A 24,300-nucleotide genomic window follows, 5' to 3' on the forward strand; every position below is an offset into this window, starting at 1 on the left:
AGTGCTGCTCCTGTAGGATCAGTCCAGTCCTCTGGAAGCCTCTGGATGCTGATGCTGTCTCTGTAGCAAACATGTCCATGCTGCCCACACCTGTTTACACCTTCAGCTGACCTGATGGAGTCACTGCTGCATATCTGTGTGCTCCTACCATCATCATGTCTGCTGCTGCCACACTGTGTGTACATCATAGCTTTAATGTGGCTGCAGCAGATCCTGGATGCTCCTCAGTGAAGCTGACAGACGTACAGCTGCAGGAAGTGACCATGAAAGCAGCTGATGAGACAGCTTTAACTTTTTAACGTGAGCGTTTTAGAATGAAAATGTATCTGTGTATAAGAGACGACTGTGTGAGGTCGTGTTAGTCTGTGTGGTGATAACTGGTCAGCTAGTCTACAGACAGCAGGGGGCGCTGCTGCACAGGGGTGGTAATGAGCTTCTTTTCTTTTCTCCAGTGTTTAAAGCCACTCATTCAGTTTCATTGTGTTAAAGCTGATGTTAAACACCAGTAAAGATCCAGCTGTGCTGAAGCTTTCTGTGAGCCAATCACAGCCTGGATGTCGGCCATGTTGGTTTTCACTCGTAGTTTTAGTGAAACGTTTTCATCTTTTTCTCAAATTTCAGATTTTCCACCAACATTTTTCCATTTTCATGACTTTGGCCTCATAATTCAAAGATTTAAAGGTTTTAACTGCATTCAAAAAGCTCCAACAGCACCAACACGGTCCACAGGTCCAGTTCAGGGACTCCAGTTAGCTGAGAGGAAGCTAGCAGACAGCTAGCAGCTACAGCTAGCTGTGTCAGCCTACACCTGTCAGTCAAAGAGGCCACGCCCCCAATAATACAAACTTTAATTGAGTTTACACAGGTGACTGTACAGCTGTTATGAAGGAGGAAATGATCCACAGAGACCAAAGCAGTTTGTGTATCAGCTGTAAACATGTTAATTTATGGGACTGACTCACTGTGGCGCCTCTGCTGGACACCAGAGGAACTGCAGCACACGCACCTGACACACTCAAACAACCCCACTAATGTGTGTTTAATCTGTGTGTGCGCGCGCGCGTGTGTGTGTGTGCGCGCAGACATCCAGGAGTTTTACGAGGTGACGGTGTGTGAGAACCAGGCGACGAGCCAACAACAGCACACACCTGTCCAGGTACAAACACACACACTCTCACACACACTCACGCACTCTCTCTTTGTAATCCACATGGCAACACCCGTTGCTGTTACCTAGCAACAGCTGCAGCAGCATTGCCAGGGCAACAGCTGCATAACACCATGGCAACAGGAGCCCAACCCCCACCTCCTCTTCCTCCTCTCACTCGTCTTCTGTGTCTCTCGCCCGCTCTCTCTCTCGCTTCATGTCTTCTTTCTGTGGAGTGACTCAAAGAGGTGTACACCCCCCCACCACCACCGCACACAAACACACACCAGTCTTCCTCTTCCTCTTCATCTCTCTCTCCTGTGCCGCTCGCTCGCCCCCCTCTCTCTCTCTCGCTCGCTCGGTGCTGACAGACGGAGGATCGAGGAGCTGAGAGAGCGGGCGAGCGAGGCAGGAAAGACAGATAGACGAACGAGGAGAGAGAGAGAGCATGAGTGTGTGAGTGTGTGTGGAAATGTGTGTGTGTGAGAGTGTGTGTGTGTGTGGATATGGACTGCCTCTGCATTGTCACCACCAAGGTAAGAGCAGACCGCCCGCATGCATCCGCCCAAACACACTCATGCTTTATGAGGACACACACACATGTCCTCGTAACACCACGGCGCCATGTGTGTCCTCATGAAGCATCAAAGCCAGTGTTTGTGTGTGTGTGTATGTATGTGTGTGTGTGCCTCTCTCTGTCTCCGTGTGTGTCTCTGTGTCTCCGTGTGTGTGTGTCTCTCTGTGTGTGTGTGGCTCTGTGTGTGTGTGTGTGTGTGCGTGTCTCTGTGTGTGTGTGTCTCTGTCTCCGTGTGTGTTAGCGTAGCCACATTAGCCTGTATGTTAGCAGAGGCTAGCTGCAGCCAGCTGTGAGCAGGGCCGTGTGCTGGATGCTGAGCACATGTGGAATCAGCGTGTCACATGTCGAGGCTCACATGTGCTGCTGTCTCAGAGACGGTCACGTTTCCTCAGACTCAGGCTCGCTTTGGGAGGACGGCGGCAGTCACAGTGCAACAGGTCGCGTGTTAAACTGCACTGTCACCTTGATGTGTGGCGCCCGGCGGCGTGCCCGCCCTGATCCAGGAAGCTAACGAGTGTTAGAGAAGCTGTGAGTAACGTGATGGTGACCGTCAGTGCTACAGGACGGTTTGGCAGGATCACCTGTTGTGTGGCAGTGTGAACCTCAGGAACATCGTTAGGACGGACAGATCGGGTGAAACCGGGTCTGAAAGTCGTGCAGTAACCGTACACCTCTGTACGACTGTGAGTACGAGGTCTTCATGTTACATTTATCTGAAATCCAGAAACTCCCCCAGTAGGAGGTCCTGGAGAATCTCGTATCGCACTGATTTCCAAACTGCAGGACGTGAAGGTTCTGGAGGCGGGCCGCGAGGCGCTGATTACCATTGGAGGGTGAGCAGGCAGGTGGCAGGTGAGTGGTGGGTTTCCAGTGAGGGTCTTGGAGCAGAGCTCCAGCTTCTGGGAGCAGGAGGTTAGCCAAAGTAGGGCAGGAGCTGTTCAGACTGTAAGGTTTCACTGAGACGACAGTCAGCTCTGAGAAGCCGACTGGAAGCAGGAGCTGCTCCCTTTATACTGATGAGACTAATGACACACAGGTGGTCAGACAGCCACGTGCTGTTGCTATTAGCATGGCCCGCTTGCTAACTGTGGTAATAGCGAACAGTTCTGATAGTGAACAGGTGAAATTCTAACACCTGGAGCGACAGTAACTCCGCCCACCTGGTGATTAACTGCTGGAACCCTGATCCAGGTACTGTGAGCGTGACAGAGCATCAACCTCCCTCTGAATCAGCTCATCATCATCACATTACATCATCTGATGTCACATTGTGTTGTGTGTGTATTGTGGTGTGTTTAGACTCCAAGCGTGTCGTTGCTGACATGTTTGAAATACATGTAAGTGTAGTACTCAGTACATGTCCACGCCTCCACCGCTCTCACACTCAGGTTCACTTCCTGCAGCAGCATCAGTGTAATAAGCACATGTTGGCTCTGAACCTCCATCTCTCAGGTTTCACAAACCATGTGAACTTTTCTGATAGGACCAACCATCGCACAACTATGGTAATGCAAAGTGCAGTTGTGCTAATGTGACAGGTGACAGTACGCCCTGACTGGAAGGGTTGAAGTTGAACAAGTGTTGTTAGTTAATAGCAGGAATCCTGGGTAAACATGTTCTTCATCAGTGCAGAGCAGCAGCTCTTCAGGGTCCAGCTCTTCAGGGTCCAGCAGAATGCTGGGTGGATGATCTGCTGACCTGTCTGAGTTCACCTGTGAGGCAGACAGGTTCACTAATGAGTGCTTCACTGTTCTCACAGTCACAGCCCTGATGAGGACCTGCAGAGTGTAAATGTGAGGCTCAGATAAATGAAGTCAGACTGACTCTGTGTGCAGAGGCTGCTGGGTCGTTACATCTGTCACACAGATACACTATACTGCCTAAACTCACCATCCAATCACTGAGTCCAGGTGTTCCAGTCACTTCCACAGGTGTATAAACCAAGCACCTCAGCATGCAGACTGCTTCTACAACTGCAACTCAGCCATGAAGTGGTAGGCCACTCAAAATCACAGACAGGGGTCAGTGGATGCTGAGGGTCATAGGGCACAGAGGTCACCAACTTTCTGCAGAGTCAATGACTGCAGACCTCCAACCTTCATGTGGCCTTCAGATCAGCTCAAGAACTGAAGCTTGAAGCTGTTCCAGCTGCACAGGGTGGACCACATCATGGTAAACCCTCTGGATTAATGATGGATGGTACTCAGGTTCATGTGTGTGAATACTGTTGGTGTTACAGTGTACCTGCAGCCTGCAGTCAGCACATTTACATTATAATCTAAGTGTATTCATAAACTGTGTCATACAGATTAGGCTGGAAGTACATGAAGTAATTTATTATTTAAATGTTTCCTGGTGGTGAAACATGTTGAACCCTGTTTATCCCGAGATGCTGTGACACCAACCACTTAAATACCACCTTAAAGACCACCTTAAACACCTCTGTGTGGTCAGTATTTAACCTCACACATTAGACGGGGCTCAGTGTGAACATGTGTCTGAATCATCTGTTTAAATAATTAGTAAATTAGACTCCAGGACACCTGAGAGGTAGAAAACACCTGAGAGCAGAGCGGTCAGCTGCTTCATCACTGAGGGTCACTCAGTCTTTAACCAATCAGCACTCTCACAGCAGCTGGTGTCAGGCTGTGTGGTCTCATTGTGTTGTACGATGGTATAGTGTAATGTTGTTATAATATCCATCCATTCCTAACTGCTTATCATTGGACACTTATATCTCATATAGATTATCAGATCACAGTGTACAGTACTGTACTGGATCATAGAGTACTTGCAGTACTGCACTCACCTGTAGAGTTATTATACATTCAATGTATTTTTAGCTATCAGAAGCACAGTGTCCTGTGAACAGGGTGATGTCATCCATCTATTAACAAACTGAGGGCGGAGCTTTTGTTTTGATCTCATCTCCATCAGCAGCTCCACCTGCTGAGCCAGGATACACCTCAGTGTGTGTGTGTGTATGTGTGTGTGTGTGTGTGTGTGTGTGCTGAGCCAGGATACACCTGTGAGCAGTCTCAAGGTGCTTCACTGATCTTTCTGGTAATCGAATCATGGCCACAAATCATGGCAACAAGCATTTTCACCAAGTCTGATGGAAATCAGACCTTGACCCCAGTGACCCCTGATACAAGCCCAGGTGTGTTTTGGTCATAAATTATTTCCCCATGTAGTCTGCTATGAGCAGGCCAAACAGTCCTCTAGTTATTGACTGGACACTGACCTTGACCTTGACCCCAGTGACCTCATATACAGTCCTAACCTATGACCTTTGGTCATGAGCTATTTTTCCGTGAAGTCAGGTAAGTGTAGGGTGAACAGGTCTCGGGTCATTGAGCGTACACTTCAAATCACGCTGCCTGCTCACCGAGGCTGTTCACATGATACGACCCGTCTTTCAAAGGGTGTAGAAATCAGACGCCCCCCTGTGAGCAGCACCTGGTGACAGTGGGAAGGAAAAACTCCCTTTAACAGTGACCTGCTGTGATCCCAGAGAGTGGACAAAAACACAGTGAACAGGTGAAACAGTCTGCTGTGGGGCTGAGAGTGACAGGACAGAGACACACTGTGGAAGAGAGCCAGAGATTAATAATAACTAATGATTACATACAGAGTGGAGTATAAACAGAGAGGAAAGAGGTGAAGGACCCCCCCCCCCCCAACTGAGGTCAACCGAGTGCGTTGAAGTACACATTGTATTCTCATACTGTCATACACAGACACCTCTCTGAGGGATTCAGCACACACAGTGTTTGATGATGGAGTCAGAGTCGTGCTCTCAGAGCCACAGATGGAGCGCTCTGGGTTAAAGGGTGGAGCTCTGTAGGAGGCTGTGAAGAAGACTGTACTGAGGACCTGAGCTGGCTGCAGAGGGATGTTTGGGCCACTGTTTCCAGGCAGGTTTAGAAATAAGGGTCTACAGCTGATCTGAGTGTGGAGGGTGTTTGGTTTCCTCACACTCTTCACTAACATATTTATCAGTCCTGGTTTGGACCTGAACCTTCTCACACACAGCTCCACCTGCTCTGATGGTGTGTTTTATTTTGTCTGATACTTCCTGTGTTCTGCTGGCCTCCATCACTGCTGTGATATTCTTCTATTTCTACAGATGATGTGTTGGATCAGAAATAGCTTCTTCTATCTTTAGCTGCATCAGTGCTGCTAATGGACCCACACACACACACACACACACACACACACACACACACACACACACACACACACACTGAGGTCTTGTGTATTCATATAGAGTCTTTTGCTGCACTCACTCCTCGTTGGACAGCAGTTAGTTTGAAAGGAAAACATCAGAAAACAGCTCAGACCAGACTGGGACTGAGCCCCGTGATGGCCCACTCACCTGTGTGTCAGTGCTCACCTGTGTGTCAGTGTTCACCTGTGCGTCAGTGATCACCTGTGCATCAGTGTTCACCTGTGCATCAGTGCTCACCTGTGCGTTAGTGCGTACCTGTGGATCAGTGCTCACCTGTGCGTCAGTGCGTACCTGTGCATCAGTGCGTACCTGTGCATCAGTGCTCACCTGTGCGTCAGTGCGTACCTGTGTGTCAGTGCTCACCTGTGTGTCAGTGCTCACCTGTGTGTCAGTTCTCACCTGTGCGTCAGTGTTCACCTGTGCATCAGTGCTCACCTGTGCATCAGTGCTCACCTGTGCATCAGTGCGTACCTGTGCATCAGTGCTCACCTGTGCGTCAGTGCTCACCTGTGCGTCAGTGCTCACCTGTGCATCAGTGCTCACCTGTCCCACTGTCCTGTCACTGTCTGGGTGCAGTGGTTAGAAGCTCATTTAAAGCACCTCCTCAGATGGTGTCAGGTTTGATTCCTGCAGTGGTTCCTGCTCTGCTCGCTGATGTGAAGCTCTGTCTTTCTTATAAAGAGTCTTTCATGCTCTTATTGTGAAAAAACAGTATGACTGTAATCCTTCCTGTGCTCAGCTCTTCCTCGGCTTCAGCTGGTCCAGAAAGCTGCTGCTGGACTTTTCATAGGGACGAGAAAACGTGAGCACGCTCCTCCAGTTTCAGCTTCAGGATGGCTGTGAACATGTTGTGGGTCTGTGAACAGGCTGGCAGTGCTGTGTGTGTCTGATTCATGGTCACAGTCCTGTCAGAGCACTGAGGTCATCGATGATCCTCAATGCTCCAAGATCCAGACTTAAAATGGAGGTGAGGGAGCTTCATCTGCTGCTGGAGTCATCCTCATTTCATCTCAGAGCTGTGCTCCTGTCTCCTCTCTGCCTTCAGTTCAAACTAAAACCTTTTATAGGTTTTATTTTTGGCTGCCTGTGAAGCTGTTTGGTTGTAACTGTGCCCCACAGATAAACTGACCCCTCTCCTCCATCCTCTACATGCTGAGGTGCTGCAGTCTCTGATGGTGGTGCTCAGAGAGCTGAACCATCACCATCTTTACCTCTAATAGACTCAAACTCTCAGAGAGGCCAGGCAGATGTTCCTCCAGCTGTTGCACACCTTCTCCAGTCTGCGGCTGCTCCTCCATCACCTCAGCACATGAAGCCATCAGAAAAGTCATCAGTGATGGAGGAGAGAGCTGCAGGACTGGATCTTCAGTAACGTCTCTGCATGGATGATGAAGTGATTACTTTGATCTCACTTAAATCCATTTAACAGAGGGTAAAATGGTGAACCATCATGGATGCAGGCCCAAACTGTGACCTTACATCACAGCTGTGACTCACAGAGAGGAGCTTCCTTTGTTTGGACCTTCTGTCCTGGTCTCATCCAGCCGCTAACCCACGTCATCCTGTTTGGAGAGCAGAGTGTCGTCCTCTCCACTCCTGCACACCTTTTGTTGATGTCCTGCTGATGACTCATGAACATGAGCTGTGGATAATAAGACAAAGAGACCCCCCACACACACACACTTCACTGTTGGAGTGGTCTTTCTGCTGGTCGGCCTCTATAATGATGCTTCTTTCTTACTCAGTCTTTTCTGAACCTCTCACATGCCTCACCTGTCCATGACTCACCTGCCAGAACATGCTGAAGATCAGACTACAAAAGAGCTTTAAGTGGAGCCCACACCTCTGCAGAGCTCTCAGAAGCCTACTACTGACCCCTTAGAGGTGGGATTCAAATGTTTACTGTGACTGATTCCTCTGAGCCTGGAGACGTGCACCTAAAGCCTGAGTTTGGTCTAGCACATACAGGTGTGCTGGTAAATGATGGGCTTCATTAACACCTGTTTGTCAGATATTTACAGGTGTGACTGCAGGAACAGGAGGGAGCAGGTTCGTTTTTGGTCTGAAATACTGCAGCTGCTCTGAGCCTGTGTTTGTGTGTCTCTCACAAGTTTGTTGAGTTCAGTGTGGCAGGAAAAGTGACCCTGTGAGTCTGTCAGAACAGAGTCCTCCATCAGCGTCTGCTCTGAGGAACGGGAGGATAAATAAGACAGAGTATCGGTGTGACTGTGTTACAGAGGAAATCTGTTTCCAGTGTGTGTGTGTGAGACTGTGTGTGTAACAGTGTGTGTGTGTGAGACTGTGTGTGACAGTGTGTGTGTGTGTGTGTGTGCTGCCTGCAGGGCTGCGGGCTACATGTCAGTCACACACAGGCGTGTAAACACAGCCTGTAATTATGAGCGGGCACGTTTCCAGCAGCACGTCAGCGGGTTTTAACCAGCCGGGGTTTTATAGACGCTCACATCCACACTGAGCCTGTCAGCTCGTCAGAGGTCAGGGGTCGCCGCTTCTCCTGAGTCTCCTTCCTGTCTTTAATGAGTCTGCTGAGCTTTATATAGACTCCAGATTAGCTCCACACTCTGAGGATAACAGACGCTTGAAACCACAGACAGGTGAGCGAGCCTCCGCTGAGGCTGATGGGTAAGAACAGGTTAAAACCCCGTGTGTCTTTCTCCATCTTTATGAATCAAGCGTGGCTCCGCCTCCCCACAGTGATGTCAGCTGCCAGGCAACGGAGGCTCTCAGCGCCTTCCTGTTACTATGGCAACCGCATCCCCATCTCTGCCTCTCATTCTCTACTTTCCAACAACTACCATCATCCTCTGCTCCCTCTGCTGCTCCTGTACTTCATTCTGTCCTTCTCATGCTCCTCCCTCCCTCACTTCCTTCCTTCCTATCCATCTCTGCTCCCTCTGCTGCTCCTTTCCTTCCTTCTGTTCTTCTCATGCTCCTCCCTCACTTCCTTCCTTCCTATCCATCTCTGCTCCCTCTGCTGCTCCTTTCCTTCCTTCTGTTCTTCTCATGCTCCTCCCTCACTTCCTTCCTTCCTATCCATCTCTGCTCCCTCTGCTGCTCCTGTCCTTCATTCTGTCCTTCTCATGCTCCTCCCTCACTTCCTTCCTTCCTTCCTTCCTTCCTTCCTTCCTTCCTTCCTTCCTTCCTATCCATCTCTGCTCCCTCTGCTGCTCCTGTACTTCATTCTGTCCTTCTCATGCTCCTCCCTCACTTCCTTCCTTCCTATCCATCTCTGCTCCCTCTGCTGCTCCTGTCCTTCCTTCTGTCCTTCTCATGCTCCTCCCTCACTTCCTTCCTTCCTTCCTATCCACCTCTGCTCCCTCTGCTGCTCCTTTCCTTCCTTCTGTCCTTCTCATGCTCCTCCCTCACTTCCTTTCTTCCTTCCTTCCTCCTGGTTGTGATGAAGATGTATTCGTTCTGCAGCATAAATATAAATGACTGATGTGAAGATGAGTCACTTTGGTGTAATCAGTCATAATTAATTATGTTTATAAAATAATCAGCCAGTTCTCAGCTGTGACCTGAGGGAGATGTAAGGCAACAGCCTTCTTTAACAGGTCTTTGAATGATGGTGTGATGGTCCTTGGAGATGTTTTAGAGATCCTCGAGGAGCTTCAAGAGTTACTTGGTGAGATTCTTAGTAGCTTTGAGATGGTCTGGGATCTGTTGGAGAAACCCATGGAGGTTGGTGTGAGTCCTGTGGGGTTCTTGAGAAGGTTCCAGAGGGCCTCCGGGAATCTGTGGGATAGTCTGAGGAGATTCAGACAGTGTTAGAGGAACGTTTAGGTGTCCTCCAGGACTTTGGAGTCATCATTATGAAGGCTGCAGGGACCCCTGGGTGAAGTTCTCTGAGGAGGTACACACAGAAACAACACCAGGGGGTGTGAGACAGCTGCCACTCATTTGATCAGATATCATAGGTCTTACTTATTGATCGTCATGTTTATGGATGGATCCTGATGCTAATAGCTAATGCTAACCCTGTGTCTGCAGAAGTACCGTTACCAAGACGATGAAACTCCACCTATTGATCCCAGCCCCGGTCACATGACCCAAGGACGCAGCGCCGAGCTGAGCCACGCACACCTGGACGGATACACACACCCCGCTGCAATCACAGTACGTATGAACACACACACTCACACACAGAGTTACATTAATGTAACAGGTCATCATGATTTGGTCCAACTTTACACACTTTGGTGGAGTAACAGAGGGACAATGATACAAAGACACAGACACAGCTCACTGAGGAGCTCCTGAGGAGCTGATTTAAGAGCTGTGTGTGAATTTGGCTGCAGCTCTTCATTTGACCAACAGGGGGCAGCATCAGCCAGCCTGCAGCTCTGACCCTCTCTCTGTGTTTAATGAGCGTCCATCTGCCTCCTGTCCTGCAGACACACAGGAGATAATTAAGCAGGTAGGGTGGGCAGCGGCGTGGTGCAGTAGTCTGATGTATGAAGTGTGTAAAGGAAACGCCATCCTGAGTGCTGCTGTCTAACTGTCACAGTGACAGGTGTCAGTCTGCAGGCTGTGTGCAGAGACTCATTCAGCCTTTACACTCACTTTACTTTTGCTGAGCTAACTCTCAGTAATACCACACACCAATAATCTCTGAGGAATCCCAAAGGTCTGTGAGGAGGCTGTGGTGGGCCGGAGGAGGTTCACAGTGTCCTTGGGGAGGTTCCAGAGGTCCTTGGCCAGGTTCCAGTTCCTTGAGGACCTTGTAGGGTTTCTAGATGAGGTTATGAAGAGGGTACTGCACTCCTCAAGTGTTTTGGGTGGCTCTGCATGTCCTTGGAAACTTGTTTAAGATCACTGGAAATGTTCCACTAATCTCTGGCAGAATGAACTCTTAGGAGGTTACGGGGAGGTCATAGGGATCTTTGAGAGGATGTCCTGGAAGGTACTTATGAGGATTTAGTGAACATTTAGGAGGTTATAAGAGTCTGAGACAAGGAATCAAAAGGTCCTTGGAAGTTATGGAGTGTTAAAGAGGCTATTCTGCCTTTAAAAGAGTCTAGGGGCCACCACAGAGGTTCCAGGGTCCTTGAAAAGGTTTTAAGGGCTCTCAAGGAGCACAGAGGAGGACGTGGGAGGTCCTGTTACATCCATATGATCTGATCCTCAACTGTCACAGTGCTGCCCAACAGCAGATCCCAGGTCAGATCTGGGCAGGTCTGTGGGAGCACTGAGATCTCAGCAGCAGGTCTGGGGTCAGTCATCCCTCTGCTATTAGGGGGGGGCAGCCTGCAGGGAGCTCTAATTACTCTCACACACTCACACATGCATGCAGTAACACACACGCACGTAGAAACACACACACACTGTAACACACACACACATGTAGAAACACACACATGCACAGTAACACACACAGTAACACACACATATGCAGTAACACAAAGACACACACACATGCAGTAACACACACAAACACACACAGTAACACACACACATGCAAAGTAACACAGTAACACACACACACAGTAACACACACACATGCAGAGTAACACAGTAACACTCACACACATGCAGTAACACACACACACACACACACAGTAACACTCGCACACATGCAGTAACACTCACACACAGTAACACACACACACAGTAACACACACACATGCAGAGTAACACAGTAACACACACACACACAGTAACACTCACACACATGCAGTAACACACACACACACACACACAGTAACACTCGCACACATGCAGTAACACTCACACACACACACACACACACACAGTAACACACACACATGCAGAGTAACACAGTAACACTCACACACATGCAGTAACACACACACACACACACACAGTAACACTCTCACACATGCAGTAACACTCACACACAGTAACACACACACACGGACACACTGAGGCGTGGGCTGCTGTGCCCACTCTGACTCTGATGCATCCTCTGCTTTTCTCTCTCTCTCTCGCTCGCTTGACCGTCACCATGGCAACAGCAAGAATGGCAGAAAGGGGGGGAGCTACGGGAAGAAGGGGGTGTTGCTATGGCAACAGTATTAGCCCGTGTGTGTGTCTGTGTGTGTGTGTGTGTGTGTGTGTTTGCTGAATTCCTTCTTTTTGTAAGAATTCATTTACCCCCCCCCCCCCCCCCCCCTCTTCATGTCCCCTCTTCTCTTCCTCCTCCTCTTCATCTTCCTCCTTTATCTGCTCGGCTAATGGCCCAGTGACATCACAGAGGGGAGGGGATTCCTTCAGAGAGCGAGGGGGGGAGGTAGAGAGACCCAGAGACACAGAGAGAGAGGTGGGGGGTGCTGTGCAGTGGAGCGTTAGGAGGGTGGAGCGAGGAGAGAGAGAGAGAGCGGGGGAGGAAGGAGGGCTGACAGAGGGAGTGATGAGCATCCTCTCTCTCTCCTTTCAGAGGCTCGTTCTCTCTCCGTCTCGTTTCTCTCCATCAGCGGCGACTCTCACCGTTTACCCCTCCCCCCCTCTGTCCGGTGCGCGCGGATGGCGGTGATGTGTCGAGCTGTCAGTCATGCCTCTGCGCTTCGTTAAGGCGGCCGGGATACCTCGACACCTCGCGGGCTTCACAGGTTTCTGCTGAGCGCGACCTTCCTCCTCCTCTCTCTTCCTCCCCCCTCGCCGTTAATTATTCATCCGTCACTCCATCGCCGCTCTTTATGTAACCTCGGCACTCCTGAGGAGGGGGAGACAGGAAGTGATGTTTGTGTCCGTGTGGTACGCCAAGAAGATGGGAAGAAGATTCATCAACAACGTGAGGAGAGCCAAGAGGCACCGGCAGAGGATGATGGTAGGACACCTTCCATTTCATAGCCTCATTAGCACGCCATTGGCTCCACGGGGAGGGGGCGGGGCCTCTGGCGGGGGCACTCATGTGGTAACCAGGGTGAAGTTTGAGTAACTGTAAGTGGAGGGTTGGGGGGGGGTGTGAGCAGGGTTTTGTCAGAGGCAGATGTGATGACATCAGCACATCTGGATTCTGTTTCTAGAAAACATCACTGAATACTGCTGTCATGACAACCACTCCGTTACCCTGCATGGAGAGGCTTTCATCAGCACCATCATCACCTCACACAGCTCCTCATCCTCACCTCTCTGAGCAGAGAGTGGATCATGAAGGCAGCGCGATGCGTTTGTGGGAACAAGAGCCCTCAGTACAGGAACAGTCCTAAAACTGTGTGTGTGTGTGTGTGTGTGTGTGTGTGTGTGTGTGTGTGTGTGTGTGTGTGTGTGTGTGTGTGTCACTCGGTTCAGGTGCTTCTCCAAAGATGGTGGTTTGGGTTCAGACCCGCCCCTTTGTATTAACCCCTCCCTCTGAGTGAGGATGCTCTCCCAGGTGACTCACAGGGCTCCTCTACAGGTGTGTGTGCAGTGAGGTGGGGGTCACACCTGCCCCGCTGTGACCATACTAACCCATTTTGCTCCATCATGTAATAAACTCCATCTCCCATCAGCCTCAGACACACTGAGGTGTGTGGGTGTTGTGAGTCTGTGTGTGGCTCGTCACAGTTACAGATGCTGCTCTGCTGGGTGAGGACAGAGCCTCTGAGCCTGGGTGGATGTTCCTCCACCTGCTGCTGGTGTGTTGGTGTGACTGCAGTGATCACAGGCTGTTACCTGACAACAGATGTTTGTTGTCTTCATGATAAAAATATCTCAGTTTCCTGGAAGTCCTTCAGCTCTTCATCACAGTCTTCACCTCACAGCTGACCCCCACAGCACAGCGTGGGCTTCACCATGAACATCTGGATCTTATCCTGGAGCTCTGATAGGGCAGCTCTGCATCACCCACAGTACTCCTGCTCTATGTGACCCTGGTGCACCTCTCAGCTCTGAAACAAGCTCTATCAGCTCCTGTCCCTCCCAAACTTCTTGATTCTGTGATTGGCTAACTCCTGGAAGCCTGCTGAGGGGCAGTGCTCTGAGCATGTGAGCAGCTGCTGCCGCTGTGCAGCACATGACCACATGAAGAGGTCCTGAACTGGCAGGAGAGGATCTGACAGCAGAGAAGCTGAGTGTTTCAGGGGACGCTGCTGCAGCCACAGAAAGGCCTCCATAAACACGTCCATGACAGCAGAAACAGCTGCTGTTTCAGTCTTTAACAAACATTATCTTGGACACACCTGGACCTTGTTATTTCTGGGTTGTCCATTTCTCATTGAAATATTTTTAAAGCTGTTAGACACAGAGCTGAGCCTTGGCTGAATGATAACACTCGTGCACTCAGGAGATAATGCCTGCTCATCATGTTTATGAAAGCCTGGATGCTGCAAGCAGCACATGAATACATGAGGGCTCCAGACTTTTGCACAGTGCCATCTGTAGTGTTTGTAGTTTACTGTGAGCTGCTCAGATGTTGCTGCTTCTGCCTTTTCTAAATCTAGATTCAATCAGAGAGTGCAGGTGTGGTGGACCTCAGTGCAGAGGAGCACAGCTGGTTCATGTTGGTGGAGGTGTGTGCTCTCAGTCTGTTAGAGCTGCTGCTTCTGTGGACCTACAGCAGCTTTAATGTTCCTCACGGTTCCTGTGGAGCCTAAAGGGTTCTGCTGTGAACCTCTGAGATGTTCCACAGGCTCACTCACTCAGAAACATGAAGCAGGTTCACAGGAACAGCTGTGCTGGGAGTGTCATGGTGATGAAGATGCAGGGTGTCTCATCTTCAGCCTGTACAGCCCATAATAACATCTGTGGGCTCCGCACGCCGAGCTGCTCCTTCACAGCACTGATGGATGTGGAGCTGTGGATGGTTGTGACCTTTGTGAGCAGCTCAGGGAGCTCGGTCTGTGCTCGCTGTGCGGCCGAGAGACATCGACTCAGAAACACAGAGAGAGAGAGAGAGAGAGAGAGAGAGCTGTCAGGGGAAATGAGGAGGAGCTTTAATTACTGCACAGAGAACTGGAACACACTCCCTCTGGTGCATGCTGGGAGTTTGTTGATGGAGGGTCTGGCTGAGAGGTTGTAATAAGCCTCACATGATCAAGCTCCCCAGTACATCTCTGAGCTGCTCATTCTTTATCCCAAGCTCTTAGATCATCAGTTCAAAGGTTACTGTTGGCCCCACCCACTCAGCTCCAAGCTCGTGGGGCTCAGACCTTTCAGGGATTCTCTTCCTCCATCTTCACGCTGCACAGACTCCACTGACTATTAAAAAGCAGCTGAAGACATTTTTATACAGACAAGCTTTTAATGAACTTGTTCTTGCTGGATTCTGTTGATTTATATTGTTATACTTTTACTTTTTATCTTTTATTGTGAAGCACTTTGTGATTTCTATCTGTGAAATGTGCCATATAAATAAATGTGACTTACTCAAATGCAGAGGAACATGTGCTGACTGCAGAGGACAGTTTGTTTGGACCTGTTAGATAAAAACATGTTTCTGTCTGATAAACATGACGAGTGTGAGAGAGAAGCTCAGAGGGGGTCATGAAGGGTTCACAGAGGTTACGAGTGTGTGGATGAGAGCAGTGCTCTTCTACTGTCTCCTCCAGCTGCTGCATCATCTTCCTGTCTCCATCCTTCATGCAGAGGGTGAGGGTCAGCTCTGTGTTAGTGGAGGGAGGGACCAGCAGTAAGGAGCAGGTACTTTAGAGATGATCACACAAAAACAAACAGTTCTTCTTCAGGAGACGCACAGTGATGAGGACAGAGACAGAGAGGGGTTTCTGCTGGGGTCGCTGTTGTGTTTCCTCCACAGATTAATGCTGATATTAGTTCTACCACAGGGACAGGAAGAGCAAAGATTCAGGGGCATCTTTCTATTTCTGAGATCTCTGTGCTCCCAGTGAGGGCTCAGGCTGGGTGGAAGGCTTTGACTGAGTTTAGGACTTCCTGAATCAGTGTGATCAGACTGAGTGTGGTGGTGGGAGGACACTGGAACAGGACAGCAGAGGAACCTCATCTGCAGTCGTCTACGTCCTCTCTGGTTTCAGGCTTTGGAAGAACAGGTTTCCTTTTGTCTCCTTATATTTGGACCGTGGTCCTCAGCTGAGCAGCAGCTCGGCTGAGGGCTGGATCTGAATATCATGGAGTGATGAAGACAGCCGGGATCTCTGGGAATGTTTGCAGTCATAGAGTTCAGCTGCAGGAGCTCTGCTGCTGGATCTGTGGTCAGTCTCTCCTCTGCTGATTTAATTATTCTCTGGTTTCTAAATTAAGTTGTTTTCTATTTTGAGAAACAGCTTCAGTTGTAAATAAAGGTTTATGAAACAAACCCCCCCCCCCTCCCCCGTTATATAACTGTATTGAAGCTGCAGATTCTCCAGAGATGAACTGAATGAAGTGAAGTGTGTGTTGTAGTGTTGACAGCTGCTCAGGCCTTCAGGGACTCAAACACAGTTCAGTGTGTTACTGACACACTGACACACACACACACACACACACACACACACACACACACACACACACACACACACACACACACACACACACACACACACGGTGTTTCAGTCCTCAGCCTGTTTCTGCCTGATTCTACATGTTTGATGTTCATAACTCGTCCTGAGCGCGTCACACAAACACTGACTGTACATGAACACTGATTATTACAGTTATTCCCTCACAGCTCACTGAGTACCATTAGCAGAACACTGAGGCTTCATCAGCACCGACTAAATGAACTGCAGCATCTTTACCTGCTGCAGCTCTGGTTTCCACAGAGACGACCTGCAGCTCAGGATGATGATACACACTCAGCTGTAATAAGAACACAACACACTTTATGATTCACACAAACAAGCTCATCAGGTGCTGTCAGGTATCCCTGCTGTCTGACAGTCCACCATCATGTAACCTGTTGTCATGGTGACTGCAGGGTTACAGGGTCACATGTACTGTGCTGTCACACTGGCTACTGTCACATTATAGTCTGCTGTCCAATCACAGGCTCAGACTGAGGTGGGTGGAGCTACAGTGGATATACTAGAATCATTACATCACAGCAGGTGCTCCTGTCAGCGGTCAGGTGACCTCAGAGACTGCAGGTTCATGAAAGCAGAGATTTCTTCCTGCTCAGGCTTCATCTGTCACAGAGCTACAGAGAGTAAAGCTGCTGCTCTTCCTCAGTAACTCTGAAGATGCAGACCTCAGTGTGGGATCATACTCACCATCCAGCACCATGAAGACTGTGTGGCTGAAACATGGACGTCTGATCACTTCATGATGAATCAGTCTCATGTTTCTCCAGCCTCTAGGCCTCTGAGGTGTAGGACAGCCTCTCTCCACCTGTGGCCTTCATGGTTCCTCAGGTTTGGACTGAGCTCAGGTCTGTGGTTTGAGTCTTTCAGTAGTTTAGTCTCACTCATGTGTGGAGGGCTGCTGGTGGTCCAGGATGCAGCTGCTGAGGTCCTCATCTCTATAAACATATGATCTGCAGGCAGGGATGAGACTCTGGGTGATGTTATGTTCCTGCATGTACAGTAATCTAAGGAGAACAGAGACACACTGGCTGAAGCTGAGGACCATAAACTAAAGATTCATCTGCACTGGTATGAGTGAGTGTCTGTCAGCCTCTCTGAGGTCCTCAAACACTGGCCTGGATCAGGTGATGGTTCATGGAGTGCTCTGGGTTTGATTCTGGTTCTGCTCAGCTCTTCACACTGGTCCTCATCAGACTCTTGCAGGGTCAAAGTTCAACAGCCTGGTGCGGGTGCAGGTTGGCCCTCAGTGATGGAGGGGACCACAAACCCAGCTCAGCAGTGTGAGGGCAGCATCAGCTCATTCTGAGTCCATGTAAAAGATGATCTAGTGTTCAGAGCTCACTGATGCAGATGCAGGAAACAGGAAGCAGGGTCACTGAGGCAGGACGGCCGTCTGTGTGACACATAAAAACACTTATGTATGATTAATATTCCATTACTGGTGGGAATATCCTGGATAATCAGGAAGGTTTTTCCTGCTGCATCACCTGTAAATGATGCTCACATCTCTGAGGTGTTCAGGTCAGAGGTCATTGGTTCATCGTCCTATCAGCAGACTGGGGCTCTGGATCTAACTCCTGCTGATCAGCTCATTTATCTCTCTGCAAACATGTGAACCCAGAGCTTCAATTACTCCTTATTTAACTACAGTATGCAGATTAAAGGACCTTTGACCCCTCAGCAGACAGTTACAGTCTTTGCCCTCCGAAACATGATTTACCTTCAGAGGAAACACTGATGCTGGTGTTCCAGCTGCTGTTTGGCTGCAGGACCACCTGAACCTGATGGTGCTGAGAGTGAGAGGATGAACCTGCCTCTGCAGCAGCTGTTTAACACTGGATAACTGCTCATGTGAACATCATGCAGCCACAGCTGATGTGTTTGTGCTGCACTGATCTGCAGTAACACTCTGTTAGTCACAGTCACAGGTTTGGAGCTGATAGCTGCTCATCACAGAGAATATCTGAGACGCTTCAGTTTGGCTTCATGAGCAGAACAAACTGCAGGTGCTGCTGAGGTGGAGTCCTGCTAGTCTGTCCTACCCTGTGGATCCAAACAGGACCCAGGAGGTTATGACCTTTGCCCCTGCAGGTTCAGTGCCAGGCAGAGAAAGAAGTGATCCATGTGTAGAAAGAAAAGCTGAGAGCACCCAGAGCTCACTGAGAATATTAATATTTAACTTGTTTGTAATTTAAAGGTCTGCAGCTTCACTCAGAGGGTCCAGCTTTAATGACTGACAGCTTATACAGACAGATTAATAACCAGTTATCCTTCAAAGGTACCCTGTACAGACAGAAGCACCCACTCACCTGTGGGTCTCACCTGCAGCAGCTGTTAGGATGTCCCTGCGTGCAGCTGGAACAGCTTCCTGTCCTGTGGGAAGTTCACAGTCTCTTCATACAGAACAGCCTTTGTGAGGTCAGACTCTGATGGTGGACCCTGTGCTAGTTCATCCAGAGGTGTTTGATGGGCTGAGGTCAGAGCTCTGTGGGGTCAGCCAGGTTCTTCCACACCAGACTCAGCCGGCCTTTATGGAGCTCACTGTGCACTGGGACAGTCATGCTGGGACACAAAGAGCCCCCCCACAGAAACATGAACATCTCAGTGAGCTGAGACACTGAGAGTTCCCTTCAGCAGCACTCAGAGGTCAAAGGGCGGGACAATGTTAGCTTACAGTTAGAGCTGGATCAGCTGACCCTGAACAGCAGATGGACTCGTTCTACTCTGGCTGAGCATTTACCCATCACACAACTTCTACAGCTTAGTGCTGACTATCTAACACTCACACACCGATGGTTGCATTGGAGAACAGCTTTAGTTCAGTATCTTGCCCAGGGATACTTTGGCATGCAGACTGGAGCAGGCAGGAATCAAACCAGCAACCTTCTGATTAGTGGATGATCTACTCTACCTGCTGAGCCTCAACCCCCCTCTGAAACCATCCATTAGATGAGCTACAGATGACTGCCCCTCCCTGCGCCTATTTAAATCAGAGCTGAACATTGTAAAGCATCTAAACTGAAATTTAAAAAACACTCAAAAAGAAAAGAAAATCTAATGATGCCTTTTTTCCTGGTTATCCAGCTCAGGGTCACAGGGCAGTGGATCCTATCCCAGCTGCAGTGGCTGAGAAGTAGGGAGCACCTGTACAGGTGGCCAGTATGTCACAGACAAACATTCACACCTGCTGCCAGTTTAGATCAGCAGCTAACCTGACATGCACGTGTTTGGGCTGTGGGAGGAAGGCGGAGAACCCAGAGAGAACCCACAGGAACAGGGAGAACATGCCGGCTGGATTTGAACCACTGCATCACTGTTTCAGTGCTCCAGCTTCCTCCTACAGACTAACCACATGTTAGCATAACTGTGGTAGCCCTGTGATCGGCCGGTTACCTGTCCAGGTGGACCAAACACTGACAGCTGGGCTAGGCTCCAGGATCTCCTGACTCTGACATGTACAGGTGGAAGAACATGGATGTCTCTCTGCTGGTCCCAGTTTACAGTAATGGTGTATTTTCCAGGTGTTTCCTGCAGCAGCTCCTGATTGGCTGCAGACTGCAGGAATATTTGCAGTAATCACCTGACCATCACCTGATCACCTGCCTCTGCAGCAGCTGTTTGCCTCTGTGTCTGCTCTAATCAGAAAGTACACAAATACACAAACTGAGTGCTACAAAACCACAGATTCACCATCAGCTTCATGAAACATCTGCACAGCTGTGATATACACAGATACTCACAGATACACACAGATACACACAGATACACACAGATACTCACAGATACACACAGATACTCACAGATACACACAGATACACACAGATACATACAGATACACACAGATACTCACAGATACACACAGATACATACAGATACACACAGATACTCACAGATACACACAGATACTCACAGATACACACAGATACACACAGATACATACAGATACACACTCACAGATACTCACAGATACTCACAGATACTCACAGATACACACAGATACACACAGATACATACAGATACACACAGATACTCACAGATACACACAGATACATACAGATACACACAGATACTCACAGATACACACAGATACTCACAGATACACACAGATACACACAGATACATACAGATACACACTCACAGATACTCTCAGATACACACAGATACTCACAGATACTCACAGATACTCACAGATACATACAGATACACACAGATACTCACAGATACACACAGATACACACAGATACATACAGATACACACAGATACTCACAGATACACACAGATACTCACAGATACACACAGATACACACAGATACTCACAGATACACACAGATACTCACAGATACACACTCACAGATACTCTCAGATACACACAGATACTCACAGATACTCACAGATACACACAGACACACACAGATACACACAGATACTCACAGACACACACAGATACTCACAGACACACACAGACACACACAGATACACACAGATGCTCACAGATACTCACAGATACACACAGATACTCACAGATACTCTCAGATACACACAGATACTCACAGATACACACAGACACTCACAGATACTCACAGATACACACAGATACTCACAGATACTCACAGATACACACAGATACTCACAGAAACTAACAGATACTCTCAGATACTCTCAGATACACACAGATACACACAGATACTCACAGATACTCACAGATACTCACAGATACACACAGATACAAACAGATACTCACAGATACTCACAGAAACTCACAGATACTCACAGGTACTCTCAGATACACACAGATACTCACAGACACACACAGACACACACAGATACACACAGATACTCACAGACACACACAGATACTCACAGACACACACAGACACACACAGATACACACAGATACTCACAGATACACACAGATACTCACAGATACACACAGATACACACAGATACTCACAGACACACACAGATACTCACAGATACTCACAGATACACACAGATACTCACAGATACTCACAGACACAGATACTCACAGACACACAGACACTCACAGATATTCACAGACACACACAGACACACACAGATACTCACAGACACACACAGATACACACAGATACACACAGACACTCACAGATACTCACAGACACACACAGATACTCACAGAAACTCACAGATACACACAGATACTCACAGATACACACAGACACTCACAGATACTCACAGACACACACAGATACTCACAGACACACACAGATACTCACAGATACTCACAGATACACACAGATACTCACAGATACATACAGATACTCACAGCTCAGTGTGAGGGCACTGAAATGAAGGAAGTACTGTTTGTATTTACAGTGTGAACAGTCACATGTACAGAAATGTGCTGACAGCTGGGATAGGCTCCACCCCCAGCAGCCCTGACCTGGATGAGTGATGAAGAGGATGGATGGATGGATGGATGGATGGATGGATGGATGGGTAGATGATGGATGATGGATGGATGGATGGATGGATGGGTAGATGATGGATGGATGGATGGATGGATGGATGGGTGGGTGGATGGATGGATGGATGGGTGGATGGGTAGATGATGGATGGATGGATGGATGGATGGATGGATGGGTGGGTGGATGGATGGATGGATGGATGGACGGATGGATGGATGAAGCACAGGTTTTCACAGATGTGATGTTAACAGCTGCATTAATGTGTTTGTTCACAATGTTCAGGTGAGCCTCGGTGTAACCATGACGACCTGTTTGTTTACTGATGGACTCTAACGAACCCCCCCCCCCCCCCCCCCCCCCCCCCCGCCCCGTGGTCGCCTCAGCAGGAAGTGATGTAATAACCGTGTCTCCAAGTGCTCATGACTGCATGAAGCAGATGATATGAGAGTTGTCGCTATAGTTACAGTTACAGTTGCCTAGGTAACCAGCCCCCTGAGGGCTCAACAGCTGTTACCATGGAGTTGCCGTGGTGACGAGCAGAGAGATGCTGGGATGGGATTTAACCCTTTGTGTGTGTGTTTGTGTTTTTTACAGATGAACGGATCAGAGGGAGAGCTGGAGTACGAGGAGATCACACTGGAGAGGGTGAGTGCACACACAGACACACACACAGATACAAACACACACACAGACACACACACACATACACACACACACACACAGTGAGCAGCACTCTCGGTCCCTCTGCAGGCTCCACAAATAGCTCCTCTCTGCTCTGTTTTTAGAAGCTGTCACTCTGAGTTTAAAAGCTGCCTTCACCCCCCCAGAATAAACTCCACCCGGCTGACATCAGCGGGTTATTTTTAGCCGCCGCCCGCTCCTTTTAGAAATCAAACCAGCGAACCTGAAGTTTAATCAGCGAGGCCTCAGATCTGCTCACAGAGGCGCAGCTGTCAGCAGAGACATTCATAATTACATGAGTCACCTCAGCTGCAGTTATTCCTGTACTTACTCTGTGATGATGAGGATGGTGGTGATGATGGTGATTGCGGAGGTGTTTCAGAGAGGACAGGGTGGACACAAAGACTCAGCACAGATCCAGTGAGAAGAGCAGCTTCAGTCCACCATAGTGAGAACGTCTCCAAACACATTTACATAATTAATATCCAGCTGATCCAAGAATATGAACTGCAGTCAGTGCTCTCAAACACCACAGAAGAAGACAGGAAGGAGCTCCAGCAGAGACCAGGAGGGAACTCTGACCTTCCTGTGAGAGGAGGTTCGATGGGTTCATTCTGCTGTGGATTCACCGCTCAGATTAGGCAGCACTGGACCTCCATCAGTCAGCATTTGATCTCCAGCACGCCTCAGAGAACTGCAGAGGTTACGAAGAACAGTCAGGCACTGGGTGGAGGAGCCTGAAGGTACTGTTATCAGAAGGGAGGAGGAAGCTGGAGCCACCTCAGGCTCCTTTCAAAGTAAAGGACCAGCAGCTCTACCCTGAGCTCCCTGTGGATGTCTGAGCTCCTCAGCCTGCCTCTAAAGGATTCCATCACCACCCCGCAGAGCCTCTCAGCTCCGGGTCCACTCATACTTAAACTTATCATAACACACACACACACACACACACACACACACACCACACACACACACACACACACACACACACACACACACACACACACACACACACACACACACATTTCACATTTTACTGCCAGAGCTTTAATCTTTAATTGGCTCTTAGTTCCAGTGAAGGCTGGTGTTAGTGCTTCAGGTGAACAGGTGAGATCATGTACCTGTGTGACTCCTTAAATGCAGTGAAGTGGTGTTGAGATGTGACTGCTCCTCCTCAGGCTGTTTAAGGCCTTTAAAGGTCTCCTCTGTGAGCTGAAGATGCTCCTCTTTGATCGACTCCTCAGGTGTGAAGGTGGTTGTTTTAGAGGGACTCAGTCAGTTTTATGCATTTTGGAAGCTTCTGTAGAGTCCAAAGAAATCCACTTAAGGCAGGTCACATGAAGTCACCTTCTGACCTCCATCAGACAGCTGGTTACTGACATCATTTAGAGTTGATAAAAATACTGAACCTGCACTGAGCATGTGCAGACCTGCAGGGTCGTCCAACAGTGCAGGAAAGTGAACTGACAGATAAAAACATCCAAATACAGGAGCTCTCACACTCTGAGAATGATGCATCCAGGTCTTCTCTCAGACAGGGGAACTGGGGTCTGGACAACATGTCTGCATCAAGTACTGTTGTGTTAATGTGTGTTACTGTTTGTTAACATGTGTTAACCTGTGTTACTGTGTGTGTGTTCAGGGTAACTCTGGTCTGGGCTTCAGCATCGCAGGAGGAACGGATAATCCTCACATCGGAGACGACCCCTCCATCTTCATCACTAAGATCATCCCTGGAGGAGCCGCCGCCCAGGACGGACGCCTCAGGTACACACACACACGCTTG

At 49.0% G+C, this 24,300-nt stretch overlaps 1 pseudogene; it reads left to right on the forward strand.

Annotated features, from left to right (window-relative positions):
- Window positions 1-24,300, forward strand: part of LOC115777000 (disks large homolog 4-like) — a 48,193-nt pseudogene that overhangs the window by 11,523 nt on the left and 12,370 nt on the right.

Source organism: Archocentrus centrarchus, unplaced genomic scaffold (genome assembly GCF_007364275.1).
Source record: "Archocentrus centrarchus isolate MPI-CPG fArcCen1 unplaced genomic scaffold, fArcCen1 scaffold_41_ctg1, whole genome shotgun sequence".
NCBI lineage: Eukaryota > Metazoa > Chordata > Actinopteri > Cichliformes > Cichlidae > Archocentrus > Archocentrus centrarchus.